Raw genomic sequence first — 22,276 nt, 5'->3', positions numbered from 1 at the left:
AGGATGGTCACGCATATTTACAGCAGCCCAGGGGGATTTTGACGGAGAGACTTTCATAAACGCTGTTGGCAGTGACGCTCTGTGTGTGTGTCTCTCTCTTCTTCTTGTCTGTCGTCTTCGCGCCTATTACCTTGGATAATCCAAGACGCCTTCGTTGGAAATGGGAAATATGGAAGCAGAAAAGGGCAAATATATGTGGAGATGGGAAAGAACGGCGATAAGATTCTCCTTTCCCCCCTTCACAATTGTCTGCTCTTTTGTAGAAAAAAATACAGACCTTACATCGCAGCTCGTGAGGTGACCTGTGTTGCCCTTTTGGACCATGTGTCTGACAAAAAAAAAAAAGAAGTAAAGGCTCCCTCTCGCTGCCGCTGTAATGGCCACGCTTAATTGAACTTGGTGCGAGCAGCACTGAAGGACTCTGGTACTAGTTAAAGTCCCTAGATATTTCCCTGTTCTTTCTTAAGTACCGACAACCATTGAAGCGCCGTCGACGAATCTCATTGGCTAACGCTCGTTTTCGGTAGCCATGTTCTTCCTAACTCTTTTCCAGCACCCGGTGAAACGCGACCCCCCATTCACTAATGACAGGGGTTTGACGGGAGGAGAAAGGCACGTCGCGTTAGCATATTGTCCGCTGAAAGATGCGTGGCTAATGTACTTAGACGCGCATGGCTTTGTAAATCGTCCAAGTTAGGAAGAAAATGGCGTCGAACGCCAGCTGCGCGTGAGTGAGGGCCGGGAAAGGAGGCAGTTGTCGCTACTTAAGTAAAAGGGAAAAATCTAGGGACTTTAGTGCTAGTCTACTTAGTAGAGTAGCGGTTTGTCCTTGTTGGTTTTTCAGTTTTGCTAAAGTGACATAGCGCGAAGTAGTGTGGGGAACACATCAGCAACGAAGACGAGCGCTTATTTTCAAATGAAGGTTTAATGTTTCCTACAGATGTATTAAAAGCAGAAAGAAGAATGAACAAAACAAGGAATGCGAAATGCAACACAAAAAGACACCCCTCCCATCGCCGTGTGGCCGCGCTGGCATCTTCCAGAAATGCTAACTCCCTTATGTGACAAGCGTATAATATTCCTGACACATGGGCAAAAGTACTTTGCAGTAAACCCCTTTTGTCGCTCTGAAGGATCCTTTGGAAAAAGAGTCTGCGCTGATGATATACGGCACCGCACTAAGTTCTCTGGGCGGTTCTTGGCCGCCGAGATTAGCGTCGGTTCCTCAGATGAGCGCCTTCGAGATAAAGAAAGAAGAGGAACAAAAAAAAGAAAGGGATTGCTCATTAAATCGGCTGGAGAGCACATATTTAAAACTACGCTGTTGGTTGGCACCGATTGTGCGGACTGCAATGCACGACACTATTCGCAACTTCCACGGCCTATAGGTGGCGCGACTGTACATCCAACATGGCGGTCGTTGAGATTATCGGCCCGCTGCAGACGACTTAGGAACGTACATGTTTGGCGAAGAGTTCAGTTCTTTGCGCTTCGGCTGCACTCCGATTTATGTTTTAGTGAAAGCAGGGTTGCGGTGACATATTATAATAAGTAAAGGAATGTCGGGTACGTTATTGGAACCTCATTAGGAAGATAAATATGGAAACAATTGTAAATGAAGCAAACACACTGGTCGCGTTGCTTGCGGCGCTTAATCGCGCGTTGCAACCCCCGCTGTGTTGTTAGCACGATATGGTAGTAGGAGACTCAGTAAAGATGTCTCAGTAATATCAGAGACAATCTCGGAGACATGCTTTATCTCATTTCTGCTTGCATTGCATTCTGCCGCGTAGCTAGCTCAGCTCCCTTCAAAGCACGAAGTAATGTAAGTAAACGAAAAAAAAAAGATGTGTTGCCCTTCGAGACCGAAGCACAAGAACCACTTGAGGCATGTGCGATTATCGGAAATACGATTTTATTGCGCTTTCTTGGTAAAAAAGAGAAAAAATAAACAGCGAGATGCCACAATAGGTCGACAAGCAGCGAATGAAACCAGCGCGAGACGCAATTTTCACGTTTAAGATGTGACGTTCCTGTTATCATCCTACGCTTTCGGTGTTTATGAGAAGTGCAATAAGTAACATCGTACGGGACAGGGACCAAAAAACAGCACCATCAGCAAGTAATACCGAACAAAAAGAGCTGGAGATGTGAAGGTCACGGAGGCACTTCACAGCCACTTCAGACGTGGAATGATGCGATGGACGCTTTGAAAGCGGACTTTTCATTATATTCTAGAGGCAGAATGCATTCCTAAACAGTTCTGGTACTGTCTGCACAGCGACTGTGTCGAGCGGAGGAACGAAGCGCGAGAAAGGTTATATGAGGTAGTAGACATATACTCAACCACAAAATGGGATTCTACATACATTCATGGGCCTTGGTTATTTGCTTGCGAAGTTTAACCCGCTTAACCACTCACGGGTTTTCGAGGCGCTAATCTGAAGGGGAGGCTTTTGCTTTGCCTCCCGCTGTACGATGTGAGCACCGAGGCCCGCAGTAAAATCAGTTGCCTTTTTCTTTTATTTTCCGTTCACATTGAGGAACCGAAAGTGTCACGTATCGAGACCGTGCACACCGTCGCAAAACGACCCCAAACGAGACAAAACAAGTGGCAACATTCGCTGACTCAAGCGGGTCCAACATTTCAATAATCTCAACAGAGCTTCCGGCGGCCACCACTCGGCGGCGCCACGGTACCTGGAAGTTGCGAATCGACGAAGCAAACGACACTGCCGGAATTCAACATGGCGGCGCTAACGACAGGGTAAGGGCGCACGAAGGAAGACGTCACTGCCACAGCAGTGCATATTTGGGGGGCCACGCATACTTACAACGTCACAGAGGGGATTAGTCTACACCTGGTGAGCCTTTGTTGAAAGGATGCATTGTTGAGTGCCAGAGAATACCCTTCATGTTCGAAATGTGCATGCAGAATCCGCTTTCCCGAAAAGGAAGATTGCCGGGAGGGAGATACTTCTTTGTCTTGTTGTCTTGGGACGGAGGTGGTCCCATGAACGACTTTCCGGAATATGTCATCTCGCATAAAGGTTTCTACAGCGCCCGTTGTTGGCACGCTCAAGCAAGCGATCATTCAAACACATTCCAGTTCTGTCTGAAGGTGCAGAATGGGGTGCGGGTAGAAGTGATGGGTACATTTCCCGCCGCAGCTGATTAAAAATTTCCGCGTGCTGAGAAATGGTGCCGGGGGGTGGGGGGGCGATCGCATAGTCATCCCCCCCGCCCTCTTGGTTCCGCCACTGTACCACGCCATATTTTCTGCATTGTGTGTTGAATCTCTATCGCACTCTCTTCTAATTTTGACTCTCCGCCTTTTCTTCAGCGATGCCGCGCCACGGCCACTCCCTTTGTGTCACGTGATTAGATCGCCCGCATTCAATGCGCGAGGTAGTAGGTTCGATTCCCAGAACTGCCGGGTCCCGACCGGCTTGAGAGTTCCGTCTCCTTACCTGGAATTTCTTGCACTCCCCTTTCCCCTGCCACAAAGGCGAAAATATGTGCCCTTCTTATTCTAGGGTCTAAACCTCCCCCCCCCCCCCTTTCTGCCGGCTTCTTTGTGTTGCAGAAATATTTTTCCCTCTCTTCTTTAGCACCCTTCCACTACCCTTCCCCCCCACACTAAACGGCTTATCTGCATCTGCACCGAGTGTGGGACACGTGGCTTGGACAAACGCAGTGACGTCACACTGTTTGACAACCCGGAGGGTCTCCTCTCCCAGACCACAACTCCCCTCAGTCACTCGCTGACTTCGGCCACGGTCGGATGTGCTGTGCCTGCTGCGTGAGTATCGCTCGACCATCATGCCTCTCGGCGATCCCCCTAATATCGTGCACGCTCTTTTACAGGCTAGAGAGAAGGTGCGACACGACATCAGTCTTCAACGTCGCGTCCTGCTTGACAACCTGCTGAGACGATGGGCATGGTACATGGAATACTCCTCGAGTGAGAGCTCTTCAAGCAGCGACTCGTCCAGCGAAGACTCTTCGAGTGACGACGACTCCTCCAGCGACGACTCCTCCAGCGACGACTCCTCCGGCGACGAGTCTTCCGGCGACGAGTCCTTCCAGCGACGAGTCTTCCAGCAACGAGTCTTCCAGCGACGAGTCCTCCGGCGATGGCGTTGATGTCTCATTGCTTCTTCTAGACGACGGAGCCCGACCCTCCAAACGCCCGAGATTGGACGGGACGCCATGAAGTGGTAGTGGAGCCTCGTCCAAGACCTCGCGGTGTTCCCGGGAACTACTGCATGGTCGGCGGAATGGTCCCCCAACCGAGTGAGTATCTTTTTTTCTAGTATTATATGAATAAATGCGACTTCATTAAAGCGCTAATTTTTTCCGTTATTCAACTCGGGAATTGTGTTACATACCTAAGTAACTAAGCAAGACGTTGTTTCGGGTTAGTTGCTAATCATAAGCTTTATGGCGCGGACTTCTTCCACAAAGGACAAGGAAACAAGACAGACACGAGCGCTTACTTCCGAACTAACGTTTAATATCAGAGCTCAGAAATATATACATTGAAAGAGAAAGAAGTAACACCTGCACCCAATCACCTGATCACAACATGCGTGCATTACACTGCATTTTTACCAGCTGCCATAAAATAAAACGAATTTCTCTTGGGGATAAGACAAGGGATGGTGCGCTGACGCACTCGTAATCGCTGCAGTTCTATGCTGCTGCTTCTATATACCACCTCACGCGTGCACCGATTTTTGTTTGTAAGCAGGGTTGGGCAAAGATACTTTGAAATCGTATCGCGATACGATACAAGATACTCAGGCAAGAAGTATTGGAGATACAGATACAAGATACTACCGCAATAATTGTATCCGATACGATACTTGGCAATTGTATCTTAAGATACTTCGATACATTCTCTAATTTGTTATTATAGATCCATATACTGTAGCAGCGAACGCCTATGCACGAAAATGTCTTCTTGAAAATTTCCTAACTGCGACCTATTTTGTTTCACTTTAATGAAATGTCTGTTAGTATCTAAAAGTTTTGCCCTTCTTGCTCAAAGAACATTAGTTTCCTTCCAAAACAACTTATTGCGGTTTGTTTTAGCTTCTTCACAGGACAACTCTTTATACAGTTCGCTCTCAGCGGTTCTTGCTTGTCATTTTTGCAATTATTGGGAGTCGCTGCTCAGCTTGCCGACCAGCTAGTGGTTTCCATATAAGCACAATAACTTTTATAAGAAGCCTTCGCACGACGGCGCAAATACCGGTGTGGACTTTTACCTTGTCCGTAAAAGACAGTGTGTACAATGCCGTATATCCGGACAGGTGTACAGCAGCAACAACGCTGGTAGCGACATTTTTTTTTGGGGGGGGGGGGGACGCATGGTGTATACTAGGGGTTTGAGACTTTTCGCTAGCGGCCCCGCCCGCACACATGACCATCTTCGTGCCATTTGTTTTTATTTTCTAGATAAGTATGTTTGTGAGCTACACAGACATGACAGGTCTCAAGCTTTCCTTTCGTGAGGAACATGTGGTCACGATGTGCTGAAAGATAACCGTGGAACAAAAACTATATTTCAGAATCCGCGTCCAGAATTCACTCGTTGTGCACATGGGTATCGATGTTTGTCGAATCCTGCCTCCGAATCCCCTTCAGAAATTACCTATATATAAGACATGGGAAAGGCTTCCTTTCGGATGGCAACGTCATTTTGTTCACACTCTCTCCCACCATCTTCACTGTCCCGGCGCTTCGAATTAAATTTCGCGACTGTGGCCCGCTGGCTGTAAGCAGAGTTTAAGACCCCTGGTGTGTACGTAGATGACGTAAAACAGCAAAGCATTTTCATATTCTACTTATCTGCTGGCGTAAAGGATTCTTTGTTGATATACTCACTAACGTGTAATCTTTTAGCAATTTTTCTTCAACGAGAAAACATGTGCAACAAAGAGACGTCTCAGACGTACTGTAGTTGCACAAAGCGTCGGAGGACACCGCCGTTATGCGCGCTATCGCCGCTTATAGCTCCCATTAGGTGGCGATTAGTAATATGAAAAATATTTAAGGAGGCCTAAAACAGGAAAACTAGTATAAGTAAAGTAGAGAGGTGGTTCTGTATCAAACATTCACATTGAATGAGTACAGAAACACAATACAGACGGTGCCCTTAATAGCTATGAGCATGAAGTATCGTCAACTTACCTATTAAGGAAATAGAAAATTCAGTGCCTATGGGAAATTGCCTGAAACGGCTTGTTGGAGTGCTCATGAGGAAAACGGAGCATTCAGTAAAACAACGTTTCTCGAATTCCGTTCCTAACGTCTTTAAGATGGCTCATAATGATTTCCATTAGTATAATGTAAACTCAGTTTCGCTGTTTTCCTAAGCGATAAGCACAATGCTTTGTTCTGTTACTCGAGGGACGACTACGTAATTATATATTTGTTTTCAAAATCGTCTTGGCAACGTGTAAATTGGTAAACAGTAGTAGAAATATGAAGCAGAGATCTTCTTCTTGGAAGACGTTACAAATGTCATACTGCAGTGACCAGACCAGAAAAACAGTACAGAGACCTAAGTAATGTATGGGATGCAAAATGACAGCAAAAAAGCATTTGCGCTAATAATTAAGTTATGATTTCATAAATTCTTTAAGTGTAGCAGGAAGGGAAAAATACGGTACGCCAAGATATTTTCTGTTAGGTAAACGCTTGCTCTTTAGATCTAGCATCAGTACCAGTGGTGCTATAGTTGTTTGCGTATCTTATTTGCATATAAGTTAATTCATTGCATGCAAGTCAAGCTTTACATCCACGAGATCCTTCAAATCGCTGATATGTAAAATCCACGAGACACAAAGCAACCCCACTCTTGCACGCATCACATTTCGTTACGGAGCAAGACGCAAGAGAATCTTCAATAACGACACTGTAGCAGCATCAGCATTTGCGCGATAGACGCTGCACGCAGTGGAGTACGCGGCGCAGGCAGTAGCTAAGAGCAAGTGTCGCGCCACTGGCGCAACTAAAAAGCAAAAAAAGTCGAGAAAAGAAAAGGTACGTGGGCCGGGCGTACACGTCCACGTGCTTGTCTTCGTAATGTTCTGCCCTCACTGGAAAACTCTGGCGGAAAAAAAAATTGCATCACAGCCCTTAGACTTGTTCAGATGGCTTAGTGGCACCAGTACCAGCTTGAGAAGTGGAACTTGGCCAGTGATTATTGTTTCGCACGGTTGTGTTGCGATAGAAGTATCTTGTATCTTAAGATACACGATACATTATCGAATGTATCGGAAATACAGATACTCATCTTTCGAGACGTATCGCGATACCGATACAAGATACTCATAGCGTATCTAAGATAGTATCTAAGATACATGTATCTTCGATACTGCCCAGCACTGTTTGTAAGCAACACTGCAGTATTTCAAAGTGCCAAAGGTGTTGTGTATAGAATATCGCTGTCGTGTGCCAGATCGTACCTCGGGCGGACGGAAAGGTGCCTATACAACCGCTGAAGGGAAAGGAAGAAAATGCACCTAATGCAACAGTGTCAGGACTGTTTGTGTACACCGTACTTTGACAATACTGCAGTGTTGTTTAGAGACAAAGATCGGTGCACGCGTGAGATAGCAGAAGCTGCAGCGATTACGAGTGTGTCAGCGCACCATCACTTGTCTTATCTCCAAGAGGAATTCGTTTTCTTCATGGTAGCTGGTAAAAATGCAGCGTAACGCACACGTGTTGTTGTGTTCAGATGAATGGGTGCAGCTGTTCCTTCTTTCACTGTATATTTTCCCGAGCTCTGGTATTAAACGTTGCTTGGAAGCAAGCGCTCGTGCCTGTCTTGTTTCCTTGTCCTTTGTGTACGAAGTCCGCGCTATAAAGCTTGTAATACCTAAGTAAATCTAAATAACAAAAAAGTAATTTAGTGAGAAGATTTTACTTGAAGAAAACGCCTGTCAGCGCACATACTAACTTCACAAGAATACCCATTAAGAAAAAATAGTTATGTTCACCCAGTATATAATAACAGGAAATTATTGTCAACGACTGAACCATACACGAAGTCAATGTGATCTGTTAAAGAGATGATCTTAATCGGTAGATTACCAAAAATAATAATAAAAAAAAACAGGAGAAAATATGGATGCCTAATCTATTCTTTCCTAACCCCCCGAAGGTTATTCATACTCAATACATGATTGTACAGAACAGGGCCGCACCCAGGAATTTTTTTCGGGGGGTGTTTGTGTGTACAACGGCTCACTTTGGCAGCTGGTGGTCGCTGTGAAGGCGTGCAAGTATTTTAGCGTCACCCGAAAAGTTAAGCGTGCAAAACTTTCGGGGGGTGTCAGAACCCCCTCACCCCACCTTAGTTACGGCCCTGGTACAGAACTAAGGCGCAATTTCTTGATGGACTGCTATATCTAGATATAATTCAGAGAAGAGGTTAATGGCTTCAAAGTATACCAACAGGAGAAAGAAGGAATCAGTTAATGGCCAGTCTTCGATGTACGTGAAATTTTATTGAAAAAATTTAAGTGGAAGACGCGATGCTCGCGTCACATTTACTGTGGCCGCTCATATCCCGTGGTGTGGAGCTTTTGCTGACCACGAGCGGCTACGAGTTTGCGTAACTAACTAATTTGCTCCAGCGAAAATTCCACGAGTCATCTTGACATAGGGGCATATCTTGCTGCCAATTTGGGGGAAGTTACTTCAAATCTGTCCTGAACCACTTTTCCCGTGTGAAGATCGAATGACATATATGTATCGCAGTTTATTGCCTCACGAATCAATTACCGCAAAAAATTCTCGAATGCGTTAAGATCAAGCGGAATTACGGAGTTTTGTTGCACGGCTTATGGGCTTTCTCTTATCCCGACGAGCGCGCTGGAAGGAACACGGGGAGGGATGACAGAGGGGTAAAGAACGGATCTCAGCGCGCGTGAATAAACGCGATATTGCTCTCTCACGCTGGGATTCCTTTGCGCGAGTGTGGCTAATGTGTAATTTTAGCAGACTATATATATGGAGCGCGGTGCCGGAACGGGGTGGGGACGGGGTTGCCCCGTGGCAAGAAGCGCATCTGATCCAAATGCCGGTTTTGATTTATTTCGGCACTTGGCCAATAGCATGCTATCTGCTGTTCGACGTCAAGCAACAGGTGCCTTCAGGTCCGAAGAGAGTGAGCACAAGTGTCTGCATGAAAACGAGGCGCCAGAGAAAATGGCAACTTCGCGCTCTGGTTCTACTCTCCTTGTCGCACATTACTGCAAGATTTGGCTTAGCTGTTTAGAGTGGTGCCTGCTTTCCGTTGTATATGTCTTTTTTTTTTCACCAAGCACGCGGATTCGGACACATACCTGTAACGCCGCTCATTCTTGACGGATTTTTGCAGCGATCGCTTAATAATAACGTTTGGGGTTTCATGTCCCAAAACTACTATATGATTATGAGGGACGCCGTAGTGGAGGGCTCCGCAAATTTCGACCACCCGGGGATCTTTAACGTGCACCTAAATCTGAGTACACGGGCCTCAAACATTTTCGCCTCCATCGAAAATGCAGCTGCCGCGGCCGGGATTAGATTCCGCGACCTTCGGGTCAGCAGTCGGGCGCCATAATCATTAGACCACAGTAGCGGGTATGGCGGCGATCGCTTCGTGATGCAATAGAATCCGATACCTGAGGAATCAGTGATTGCCAGAGACCGGATTTTGTCCTCCTATCACCCCACTCTGATGGATGAGCATGAATTAGAGCTTAGGAAGCCCTTTCGTAGTGTATTTGTACAGCCTTATAAATGCATATTTTGACGTTTGTGCCTAAATGCCTATTTTCAGAATGGGCCTCGTTATGAACGCTTTTAGCCTGAAGTTTCGTTTTCGGGTGCACTTTGAGAGCGTTATTCATGCTACCGTGCAACACTGACGGCTCGGACCGCGTATAGTCCCCTACTTCAATAAACTCTCGGAAAATAACCGCTAGCATTGAAGTGGGACGCGCAGGCCAGCATACGCCGCCGCGCTCACATGGTGCGGGTGGTTGGCGAATGCGAAACCACGACGAGCCCTGAGGGGAAAGGAGTCATTAATAATAATAATTGTTGGGGTTTACCGTCCCAAAACAACGATATGATTATACACGAGAGACGCCGTAGTGGAAGGCTCCGGCAATTTCGACCACCTGGGGTTCTTTAACGTGCACGTAAATCTAATTGGAAAGGTGGGAGAAGAGCAAAAGAAGGAATATGTGATGAACACGAGGCTTTTTTTACATCTACATTTTAAATGACCTCTGACAGCGAAAGTTTTGTTTGCGACTTTTTTACTGAAATTTGTAGCTCTGCGTCTGGTAATCCCGAAACTGAATCGTAACTGCTATAACGCATCGTATAGTATAGTTAATGCTAGCGTCGCTAACTGAGAACAATTCTGCGTCAGTTCGAAACGCCCGCCTAATTGGCATAACAAACTAGCGCCGCACAGCGGGAAAGCGCCTAAGATCACGTGCACGCTTTGGTGTCGTTGAAAGCGCAGTTTTCAAATCGGGGCGCCGCGCGTGGTGAAGAATGAAACGATGTGGGTGCTTCGTTATTGTTAAGCGCGTGCCTCTCGAGAAAGAGAAATAGCATTTATTTACACCAGTCAAGAATGACGGGGGAGGAGGCTTTGGCCTCTGCCCCCGTTTATCCCACTAGCCCTTGGGACTCGCGGCGGCGGTGAGGGCGAGACCGATGACTTTACGTTGTTCTTCGACGTCGTGGCTGCGTGATAAGGCCTCCCAGGATTCTACGTTTCTGCTTGGATCGTTGTAGGATGGGCAGGTCCAGACCATGTGCACTAGGCCTGCTGTGCTATTACAGTGCACGCATATGATATTAAACACTTCTAGGTGTCATTTACTGTATACAGGTGAGGGTTTAGAAACACCGCGGTTTGCAACTTTCGCCACATGATTTAGTCTTTTTTTGTGCAGCTGTTTAGCTGCCTCTGGATAGATCTTGTGGTGGGTTTTATAATCTGAGTTGATTTCACGGAACGTTCTTAGTTCGTCTCCTGTGGAAAAGGGTGGTTCGAATGGAGGCGTCGAGTCAGCGGTGATCGACCGGAAATTGAGCCCTCGGGCGATCGCGTGCGGCTTCTCGTTCCCCTTCAATCCTTGATGGGCCGGGGCCATATATCAATGAGATATGCTCCGCGGGTTCTGGCCCTTGTATCCGATCTCAGACTGCTGTAGCAGAGATCCTGCCCTTATCATAGTCCTTAATGGCTGACTTAGGGTCGCTAACAATCACTCGTGTACCTTTTTTGCCAGAGCAATCGCAAATTCTGCCACAGTTGCGATTGTGTTTTTAAAGGTGCAGCACGAGACCAAGTCCCCACTCTCGCGAACCACTACCGCTGTTTACGCTCCCCTACTTTCGTATTCAGCAGCGTCCGTGTAAAGCACGTCGGGTCGACCTTCAAGTCTGGCCGGAAGGGCTACAACTCTTGCTTTGCGTCTCGCTTCATGAAACACCCATTGCATGTTTTTCGGGAGCGGTGTATTTGGATTCTTTCCCTAGTTGATTTTTAGGTATGCTAGCTGTCTGTCTGGAACACTCCGTGAGCTCCAATCCGAAGCACCCCATGATTTTCCTTCCGGTTTTACTTCTCAAAAGCCTTTCATGCTGTGACATCGTGGCGGCTTCTATGAGCTCATCCAAAGCATTGGAGGCGCCCAGCCCAAGATGATTTACCGTAGAGGTGTTCGGGGGAAGGCCTATTGCAGTTTTGATGCCTTTTCTTATAATGGCTTCAATTTTATCTTCCTCCGCTCTACCGAGTCTAAGATAAGGTGCAACGTATAATGCACGGCTTATCGCGAAAGCTTGATGATGATGATGGAGTTTATTGGCACAAGGCACAATGTTTGGCCAAAGAGTGCCATGAGTATGAGTGTTAGGTAGCAGTGACAAATGGGATACAAATGATTGATGTACGTGGCTGTAAAGATAGATAGATAAAACACTTTATTTAGGTCCTGAAGGAATCCACCCCCGTTTTATAGGGGAAGGATCGCGGGCCGCTCCCACGTAGGGACGGGAAGGCCGAGCCTCACCGCCGCGTCGTGGGCCTTCTGGACAGCCTGGAGTAAAATTGTTCTTCAGAGATTTCTTCATCCCTTTGCTGTAAAGAGGGGCGCCTCCAGAGCATATGTCTAAAATCACTGCGATCTTGACAGTCCGGAGAAAGTGCTGAAATGTCGGAGTAATGACTTACGATGGAAAGGCTAGGGTATTTCCCCGTCTGAAACATGCGAAGAGAGATCGCCTGTGGCCTAGACAGCTTTTCGTGCGGGAGTGGCAAAGACCTACGGCCCATTTGACAGTGTTTTGTGACTTCATTGAAAGTAGTGAAAATGTCCCTAAAACGGAGGCTGGGGGCTGATTCCTGTAAACAGGTCTAAAATAAATCGGTGCTGTTGCGTAAAATATACAAAGGTTAAAAATATGGCAATGATACAAGAGATGGACAATTCTAGTGGACATCACGATCCTCGTTCAGGTCATCATGCACTACTGCCTCACCCGCCTCCTTACACCCAAGGTCAGGGAGGCACGTGCTTAGAGAGATTGCTACCGCAGCAACGGCCTCTCTCACGAGAGGCAGTGTTACAGCTCACCTGGGTGTATGATACATAATTGGACATCCTTGATAATCTGTAGAACCGATTGGATGTTAAAAAGTGGTTCGTCACCAAGAAACATCGATGGATGGAGTGGCATATGCTGTCGCGATGGCAAATGAAAGTCCTTTTTCCGGTGGCCTTCTAGTTCACGGCATTCGATCAGGACATGAAGCACTGTCAAAGGCTCACCACACCTAACACACGCCGGCGGATCTCCGCCGGTTAACAGGTATGAGTGTGTGTTGTATGTGTGTCCTATGCGCAGCCGACAAAATATGACTTCTGTTTGACGAGACTTTCTTATGGGTGGCCAGTTTCCAATCTGCGGTTTGATAGTGTGAAGGTTGTTATCTGTTCTTTTGTCCCATAAGCGTTCCCAGTATGCTCTGAGGCTTCTTCTTAGGAGAGGCTTCAAGTCCATCCTCAAACATCCTCAAAAGATTGGCTTCCTTCATCCTCGCATTCTTGTTAGAAATGCGCTTAAGCGCACCACGTATATGCTTCGCACTAGCTTCGAGTCTTCGGATAGTTTCAGTGTTTTTTTGTTCCATTTGCTTGTATGCACAATCCTCGAATTCTAATACTGTCTACGGCTGGAATAGCATTGCCATTCACTCGTAAAGCAATATCACAACCTCTTCCAGGGCGACTGTTTCTTTTTCTTTGTTGTGATGCTAGAACAAGAGCCTCTGATTTTTCTGCCGAGCATTTAAACCTTATCGATTCGAGATATTTTTCTATGATGTCTATAGCACTGTCAAGTGTGCTTTCAATTTGTCCGTCGCTTCCCCTGTTAATACACATCGTCACATCGTCCGCGTATATGGTGTGATGTAGGTTTCCGAGTCCGTCCAACTTCTCAGGAAGCCCGATCATCGCTATATACATGTACTAAAAAGAGTCGGAGAGAGGACGGACCCTTGTGGCGTCCCTCTGTTCCTCAATTTAATGTTTTCGAGCGACTGTCCTCCCATGCTCATGGTGGCTGTGCGATTTGAGAGAAAATCTCTTACGTAGTTGTATGTCTTGACGCCTACGTTAGTGCGCTAAGCTTCTCGAGTAAGTCTTGATGTTTGACATTGTCAAACGCCTTGAGACGTCCAATCCCACGATTACTTTTGTGTCAACAGACTTTTTGTCTCGGACCAATATTCAAGATGGCGGCGGGATAGCCGCTAAAAATAAAAAGATGCCCATCCATGCTTCTAACGAAAATAGAAATTCCGTCGTATATTGCTTTGACCAATATACGACCGGCCACGTGACAACGGAATTTCATAAACAACATTAGATACGCAGTCAGTGCACACATTCTTATGGTTCTTTTTACACAAGCCATGCTCGTCTTGAAAAAAAAAAGTGACCGCAGGGGATGAAGGGAGGGGGGGGGGGGGAGGGGGCGCTTTCTCGGTCATTGGCGCTTATTTCAGATATCCCGAAAAAGGGAGGGGGGCGCTTGCTCGGCATTTTACGGTAGTATCTGCTCGTTCAGCTGTACGATAATATCGCACGTCGATAGGTGTGATCTGAAGCCTATCATGGTATCAGGGTGCAGGTTTTGATCATCCATGAACATAGTCAGTCTTATTTGTATCACGTGCTCGCTCAATTTTCCAACACAAGATAGGACGCAAATGGGCCTGAGATGCTCAAGACCACGGTGTTAGAATAGTTTAGGTGTACCGACGTTCCGCCTCCGCCACGCAGCCTCCTCGTCGAACACGGGGACGCGCTTCGCGTTTTTTCCGACAGGCGGCGCTGGGTGTATCGAGGCTTCAGGTCAGCCGCTTCAACGGGGGCCGCGTCGCTTACAAAGCTGCATTTACGACAACTCTTCAACAGCGGGCCGTTCGTTTTTTATCAGGGCAACCGCACATATCAAATCTGACTTGAAAGTAAATGCACAACGTCAAGAAATTCAGTGGCAGTAGCCAACAGATGGAAATACATAGACAATATAGCTTCTGCGGACAGCGATAATGAGTTTACAGGTGAACACGAATTTCAGAAATATTTTAGCTCGTGCACAAATAAGGCCACCGTGGCAAATTGGTTCAGGCCGCCGTGACGAACTGGGTTAATAATAACATCTGGTGTCTTACGTCCCAAAACCACGATATGATTATGAGAGGCGCCGTAGTGGAAGGCTCCGGAAATTTCGACCATCTGGTGCTCTTTAACGTGCACTGACATCGCACAGGCCTCTACGATTTCGCCTCTATCGAAATGCGACCGCCGCGGCCGGAATCGAACCCGCGACAACGAAACACCGTGCCCGCGACCTTCAGGTCAGCAGCCAGGCACCTTAACCACAGTTAGTCAAAAAGAAAAAGGTATTCCCTGAAAAAGAAAGCGGGTGCGAGGGGGGGGGGGGTTGACGCCTCTCTATATGATTGTTGTAAGAAGAAAGCAACACATTTGACAATGGTAGGTCAGAAATTGCTCTCATGGGTTGTCGTTGTGCATGCACCATATCGCATGGATTCAAGCAGCCGCCCACGGTGTTAGCCGTTCAGCCGCCTTTGCAACGTTTACACGTGCTGGCTCGCGCGTGGTAGTGAAGGTTAACGTCCGTTTACCGACCATTTCCATCATGACTCACCATGTGCCATTCTAATTCTGCCTTTCGTTATTCGTCACAGACAGGCTGTTTGTTGCAGTAGCAGAAGTAGAACTTTGTGCCCTGCTCTGGTGCACAAACGTGAAATGGTTGTGCCCGTTTCTTTTTCAGCGTCCTAACCATTTGCTTTCCAATTTCTTCTTTCGGGAATGACAGGAGTTGAGAGTGACACCATATTCCGTGACGTGACTGTCTGACCTGTTAAAACTAACACGCTAAAGCAGACGAGGCCCCATTCGTGCACACACGTTCGCCAGTCGAAACGCCTGCCGCCCAAATGCTAGCCTATTTGAAATAGCTTATCCTTGTTCACCGTGTTCTTATTTACAGAACTTATATTGTCCAGATGGGCAAGAAGTGCTTTGTGCCGCGATACATCTCGGGCTACAAATCGTGCATGGAGAAAGTTTGTTTTTTCGCTGCTCCGAAGGATATAGTGGCCGCTTGAAAATGTGGCCACTGCTATTCCACGAAGGATCGCGAGTTGCAAACAACAGATTTTGTTTGTGAAAAACATTTTGATGCGTGATTTGTCACAAAATCATGGGAAGCGTTATTTAAAAGGAAGAGTTCTTGTGAGGAAACATTCTTTCGTATCATTTAGCCGCACTCGATCTATAGCAGCTTTTCCAGGCAAAAATATGTAAAATTTGTAGATCGTGCCAATACTGTGATAAAATTCTTGGCGCACCATACCGTATATGTCTTGCAGTCTATTTTGAATATGTCAAAGAGCGGCTTCATAGTCATCGGCCATAAGCTGTCGCCCACTTCATTGCATTCTCTTTCAATCCTGTATTTTCCGACGTGGGAGCGGCGCGTCACCTGCTAGTGCACGCCCCGAAAGACATAAATAGAGTTATTTTGTTCCATTACATCAAAGCATCCGTCTTCTCGCAAATGTTTACAGAATTTGCAAATAAGCGGTTCGTTGTAAAAGATTCTGAAGGCTCACTTGATCTCATATGCGAAATGGCCCTTAACATGATACCTGCTCTTTATATGATGCTGACCGCAAATACATTAATTAATCTTTCGAGGGCAAATGAAGGGTGAATTCAACACGCAACTGCAGATTTACTTTCGTAGACAAAATGCAGGCATGATCGCCTAGGCCACGGTGTTGCCGAGGCCGAAGGTGGTGTTTATGAGCTTCACGCCGCATGCCGAACCGTCATGCATAAAACACTACTAAGTCTTTATATCTAACTTATGTATATGATATTACAATACCACACAATCCTCACAGGGCCTTGCGATATCGCTAAACACGCTAAAACATCGAATATTAGAAGCGTCAGGTGTGTGCTGTTATAGCCAGATGGCCACCGTCCCGCGCGCGCCTCCTTTCGGCAAGAAAGGGAAAGAGGTCCCCGATTTCTCCTCATTCCAATGCGCCGTCGCTCCACCTAAACTATTCTAACACCGTGCTCAAGACTGAGCTTTTTTCCCTGGCTTCGAAGTGAAGACCATATTTATCAGAAAAAAAAAGCGTTCCTGGTCGATGCAGCCCGAACTATGTAACTATGTTGAGAGCAGCCCGACAACAGAGCGAGAGGGGTGACGGACAATAGTCCTCGCAGAGTGCCAGTCGGGGTACTGTGCTCGCCCTACAAATCTTCTCTGACGTCAGTAATACTCGCTTTACTCTTGGGACTTTACCCGGGGCCTCGGTCTACGTCATACCAGTGCGATGTAGCGAGGTGCTGCCAACTCAGATAAGCACTCGCGCTCACTTTACAACCAAATTAAAATATCTTAAAGGCAACGTCCGGCGCTAACAATCGGTCAGAAGTGCCCACGTATACAGGACAATGAAACAACACAGACATCTTGAGTTTGAATATTGGTGTCGAGGGTCCTTTAAATTGGTACTGACACAAAATTTCGTGGCCGAGATAGCCTGCGGGATTGATTCCCGTGAACACGCGTATATGGTCTGCAAAATATGAACAGCGAATATAGCTTGGAAGGTATTTTAAATGCATATTGAAGTTTGCGTGAGTGATCGACACCCTCGCAATATTGACGCCCTGAAAGGGGACACCCCTACTTCCCTCACGTCACCACGCTGCACCAAGTTGTGATGACATCATAGCCGCCATTTTTTTTACCGCGTTCGCTCCAGCTAGAGCGTACTAGAACAGGGGAGTGCTCGGAACGGCCGCAGCACCAATGTACAGAAAATGAAGCCCAAGCAGGGTCCATCCGCTTGTGGCGCTGTGATCCGTAGTCTGCAATGTATCGTCGTTTAAGAGTCGCGCGCGGCTCCGCCAAAGTAGAGTGACCTAGAATAGGGGGAGTGTCCAAAGCGCCGCGCGAATACATGGGAGGAGCGAGGGCCTTTTGCGGTGAACTTCCGCGCCGCGGCGCTGCCGTGCCGGACCCGTGGGCTTTCTCCGCGGCGGAAGCCGCGTCGAAGCGGCGAGCGTCTGCTACGCGCGTGATATTTTGGCCGCTATTAGCTAAAATTGTGGAAATTCGGGCAAAATTTATTACTGCGTCACTGTAACATAATACTTCAGCGACTCATCATGCATAGAACGCGTTTGTGTGTTTTTAAACGGGGTTTTTGTATATATCCTTGCAGCTGGTTTGTCACCGCATTGGTCGATCCACACTTCCGCGGCTGTTTGAGGAACGCATCCTGCGCACACTTCATCGTGAGAAAAGGCGCTTAGCTTACTTTCGTGTGGAATGACGAACGTAAACTTGCTGCAGGAGAGAATAAACTGGAGATAACCAGGAGAACGTAGCACATATGCACGTAGTAACTAGCTCATGCATGCTAACGCGTTTACACCCTTCATATCCTATCTTTTATTTCGTGCATTCGATCTGTTTTACAAGGCTGCCTCCGGCGTTCTGCTGTTTCAAGCCGTTTCATGCGAAGCCGAATGTGCCAGTCGGCGTGGCCGCGGTACCAAAAGTAAAAAATCACTCGCGTCTCCTTCACTTGGTATACACGAAAATTGGCACAGAGGGGCACGAATGTACCCCCACGAATGGCACAGAGGGGCCCAACACGACCGATAGGTCACGGCATCACTAACTTGACAAGCTTGCCATTTGCGTAACGACTAACAATAATAATATGGTGTATGGCGCGCAAACCCGCTTTCAGCCAGAAATAATTGTGACGATGTGTGGTCTGACGATTTGTTTCCGTCAGGTTATAAAAAACGTGGTGGTCACCAATATCGATGTCAACATGTTAGACTTACCCATACATATTGAAAAACTGACCGCGTAGGTAAAATGTATGCGAAAAAATTACATGAAAAAAAAAACACGGTTCCTTATGCATTCGCCGGAGATGACTCGAAAACGAAAGCCATCTTTTTCGTCAGTCGATGCATTGATCCTACCTCGATCCTCTCCGAAAGCTTTCTGCACATAACGTGGTTTCGGACTGCCGACAGGACCGAAGGCATTGCAAGCTTTCTGCACCTCATCTGCTTTTGAATTGCCCACATCGGGGGCCGATCACGGAGGCAATGGAAAGCGACCATGTCATGTGATGGCGTTATCATATTACGTCACGTTGAATGACGTCATAGTGACGTCACAAGTTCTGTCGACGTCATCGCGTGATGATTTTGTGCATTACTCGTGTTAGCTACGCGGGACTCCGACGGTCAATTTTCGTGTTTGATGAGGCATCTAAGGCTTTAGCGTTAAAAAAAAGACAAACCAAAGAAAATGAAACGATAACAGTGCAACATCGTGTATGCCTCACTTCATGTTACGAGCGATCGCCCGAAAACAAACGTGATTCTCAGTTCAGAGCAGCTGATTGCACGCGTCTGCGGTACAAAAGAGGCTTGCTTTACCCGTCTGGTCATCTCTTTATATTTATTCAAGAGATGAGCAGACTCGCTATTTAAGTACTCTCAGAGCTTCAGCACGAAATTGTGGCGGACGCTATATTGAGGTCATCAGGAAAAAGCGGGAAATTGCGGTCGGGTGCCCTGTTGGCGCGCACTCAACCGCCGCAGAAAGAATTGTATTTTATGTAACTACTCGTCCACATGTTTTCGTAAAGTCTCTGAACCGGGTGAACGCTAACCTCCGAGAACCGTGAAAACATCTGAAGTTGAGAATGAGCTGTTTGAAACTGTTTTCATTTGGTATGGTGAAGGCTTGAAGCAATGCACGCATCTCGCGCGAACATTTTATACTGACGTTCAGCGATCCAATGCAACATGCGATAATATATATATATATATATATATATATATATATATATATATATATATATATATATATATATATATATATATATATATATATATATATATATATATATATATTCTTACAGTATTTTCGTTCAGGCAGCTTGTACAGCAAGAATGGGGCATTTGCAACTTTGTTTCATGATATCTGGATATTTGAAAAGCATTTTCCATATTACGCCTTTTATGCAAAAACGTGTGGAATAAGGTTAGTTTACCTGGCATTGCTTTTCTTTCAAATGTTTGCGCCCGGTGAGCCTTGTTGTACGCTACCTCAGAAATAAAAATAAGCCAACAGCATTGCAGTCGTATGGCCGTTTCTACTCTTTTTTACCTTTTTTTTTGTTTCCCTTGCGTCTTCCCGGTGTGTTCCGTACATAATAAAGAGCTTGTGGAGGCTAATGAATTGTCAAATAAAGCGGTGTGCATATGGCTAGCAAACCAGTGGCGAATATGAGTAAAAAGCTCGTGAAGTCACTGCGTCCAAGTATTTCAGCTGACTGCGCGTGAAATTTACTTTTTTTATTACTCTTAATTCGTGCATGCGTGATGCTATTGTCCGATTACTCGTGCGAATAGTTTTTTTTTTTCGTTCTTTGCTTGTGCGTGTCCGTTTTGTGCGTTTTTACACACGCACCAACGTTCTCGAACTCTGTGACCGGAACTAGGCCACGCTGATGCCGCTTGACACATGATTTTTTGCATTCTGTTGTTGCCCCAGCACTAACACAACGCTTAAAGATGGATAAGCTTCATTCCGCACCGCATTACTAAAGTTAAGTAGACTTCAAGTGCCCTGTGTGGAAACGCGGCGCAAAAAACTACAGCGCGTAGCAGACGCCCCTCGCTTTCCGCGCGCTTCCCGAGCGCGGAAAGCCCACGGGTCCGGCGCAGCAGCGGCGCGGCGCGGGAGTTCACGGTAAAAGGCCCACGCGGGAGCCGGCGCTTTGGACACTCCCCCTATTCTAGGTCACTCTAGCCAAAGTGGTGCAGGGGTAGAATTCCCGCTTGCCACTCAAATGGCCCGGGTTCGAAACGCAGCTGTAGGTGGTTTGTTTTTATTCTTAGTGTCACCTTTTATAGCTGTATTGGTTTTCCTTAGATTTTTAAGACTAGCTTCTGTTGCTACGTATTGCTACAAAATGTGACATCTCGTTTTGGGTCCCGTATTCGCAAAAATCTCGGAGGCCACACTTGAAGAGCGGGGTTTCGTCCGCTCGCCGCTAGGTGCCGACTCTGCTCGATCTCGCCGCCAATACTGCTGCATACAAGGCTATGCCGGGGAGCAAGAATTCTCAAGGAGGCGGAACTGCGCTCTGTCGGGTGTCCTAATAAAGTCACGGAATCGGGCACTAAAACCCCTTAATATTGGGCGTGAGGACATACCGTGGCGCCGCCATGCGGAGGCATCCCTGTGACGTGCAAGGTTGGATTGCTCTGCCAGCCCTCTCCCGCTCAGCGCGCAGCCGCTTTCGCGTCTGCTTGTTTATTATTATTGTTGTACCTCACTTTGAGGAAGACGGTAAAAGACTGCTTCGGCTTCGTCACTGACTGTACGAAATGCTAAATAACTGTTCAGAGAAAAATATTACGTCCTCATAATGCCTTAGACAGCGTCCTGACTACCGGCGTCGTCTGCTATGGCCCCCGACATGGAAACCACGAGGGCCGCGCACGCTGATTTTGTAAAAGGTAACGTTGCGTCGAATGGCCTTTAGCGCGTGCTTGCTCCAAAGACACATATTTTTGCAGCAAGAAATGCGTGTAGCCGTGCAACTTCACTCGTTTTAAGTTTGCGTTTAAAAACGGGCCGCGGTTGACACGACAAGGATGGGCAAATTTACATTGTTTAGTACACATAGCCCTATGACGCACGACGACAGCGGTTTCTCCGCTTTGTGGGAAGCAATCCAGTATAATTAGAGATTCATGCAGCCGCAACCTTTCTCATATGATTGGAGACAAATGCACGAGAGCCATATGTACGCGCGCGCCTCATTCAGTGTTGTAGCTAGATAACATTCCACATGAGTTTGTCTGCGGCATTATTTTAATATATATATATGTTGCTTCTCATTGCACGAATTTTCTAAGGTTGTCACACGTACGGTGCATTTTCGATCGCCACCGAGCGACATCGGGATGAAAATTTTCGACAATTGACTCCGTTACACAGCTTGCACAAAAGGGAAAATCGCGATCCAAAAATACAGTCCCGATCGGGCTCGATTGCGATGTAGCAAATGCACCATGTGCCGGCCAGCCGTATTACTTGCGCACTTTAATGGCCATCCTGCAAGGTGTAGCTTACGGTGGTCTAAATGGAAATTTTATGTTACAATAAAGTTAGTTATATTGGGTTTAATGGCGCAAGAGCAACTCAGGCTAAGCTGCGCCAAACACAAGGTGTTCTATTATAACCAGTATCTCTAAAGTTTATCTAAAAAGCCGCTTGCTTTCAAGAAATTGATAGCGTTACATAGGGGAACAAGTGGATCCTCTCCTAAAATCAGATTCGGGTGCATAGGTATTTGACGCTTGTAAAACTCTCTGAAATGTTTTCGCCTTTCTGTTTCAATGTGTGGGCACGTGATTAGAATATGTGTAACTGTTAATGGCTGTTGACATTTTCCACATTCCGGCATGTCTTCCCCTTTGAGCAAAAAGTTGTGAGTGAGGTGGGTGTGCCCAATGCGGAGTCGGCATAGGATAACCTCAATGAACCGTTCTCGGTGACGGCACGACTT

Source organism: Rhipicephalus sanguineus, chromosome 2 (assembly GCF_013339695.2).
Source record: "Rhipicephalus sanguineus isolate Rsan-2018 chromosome 2, BIME_Rsan_1.4, whole genome shotgun sequence".
In the NCBI taxonomy this organism is placed as follows: Eukaryota; Metazoa; Arthropoda; class Arachnida; order Ixodida; family Ixodidae; genus Rhipicephalus; species Rhipicephalus sanguineus.
The sequence above is the reverse complement of the archived record's forward strand: the minus strand, read 5'-3'. Positions refer to the sequence as shown.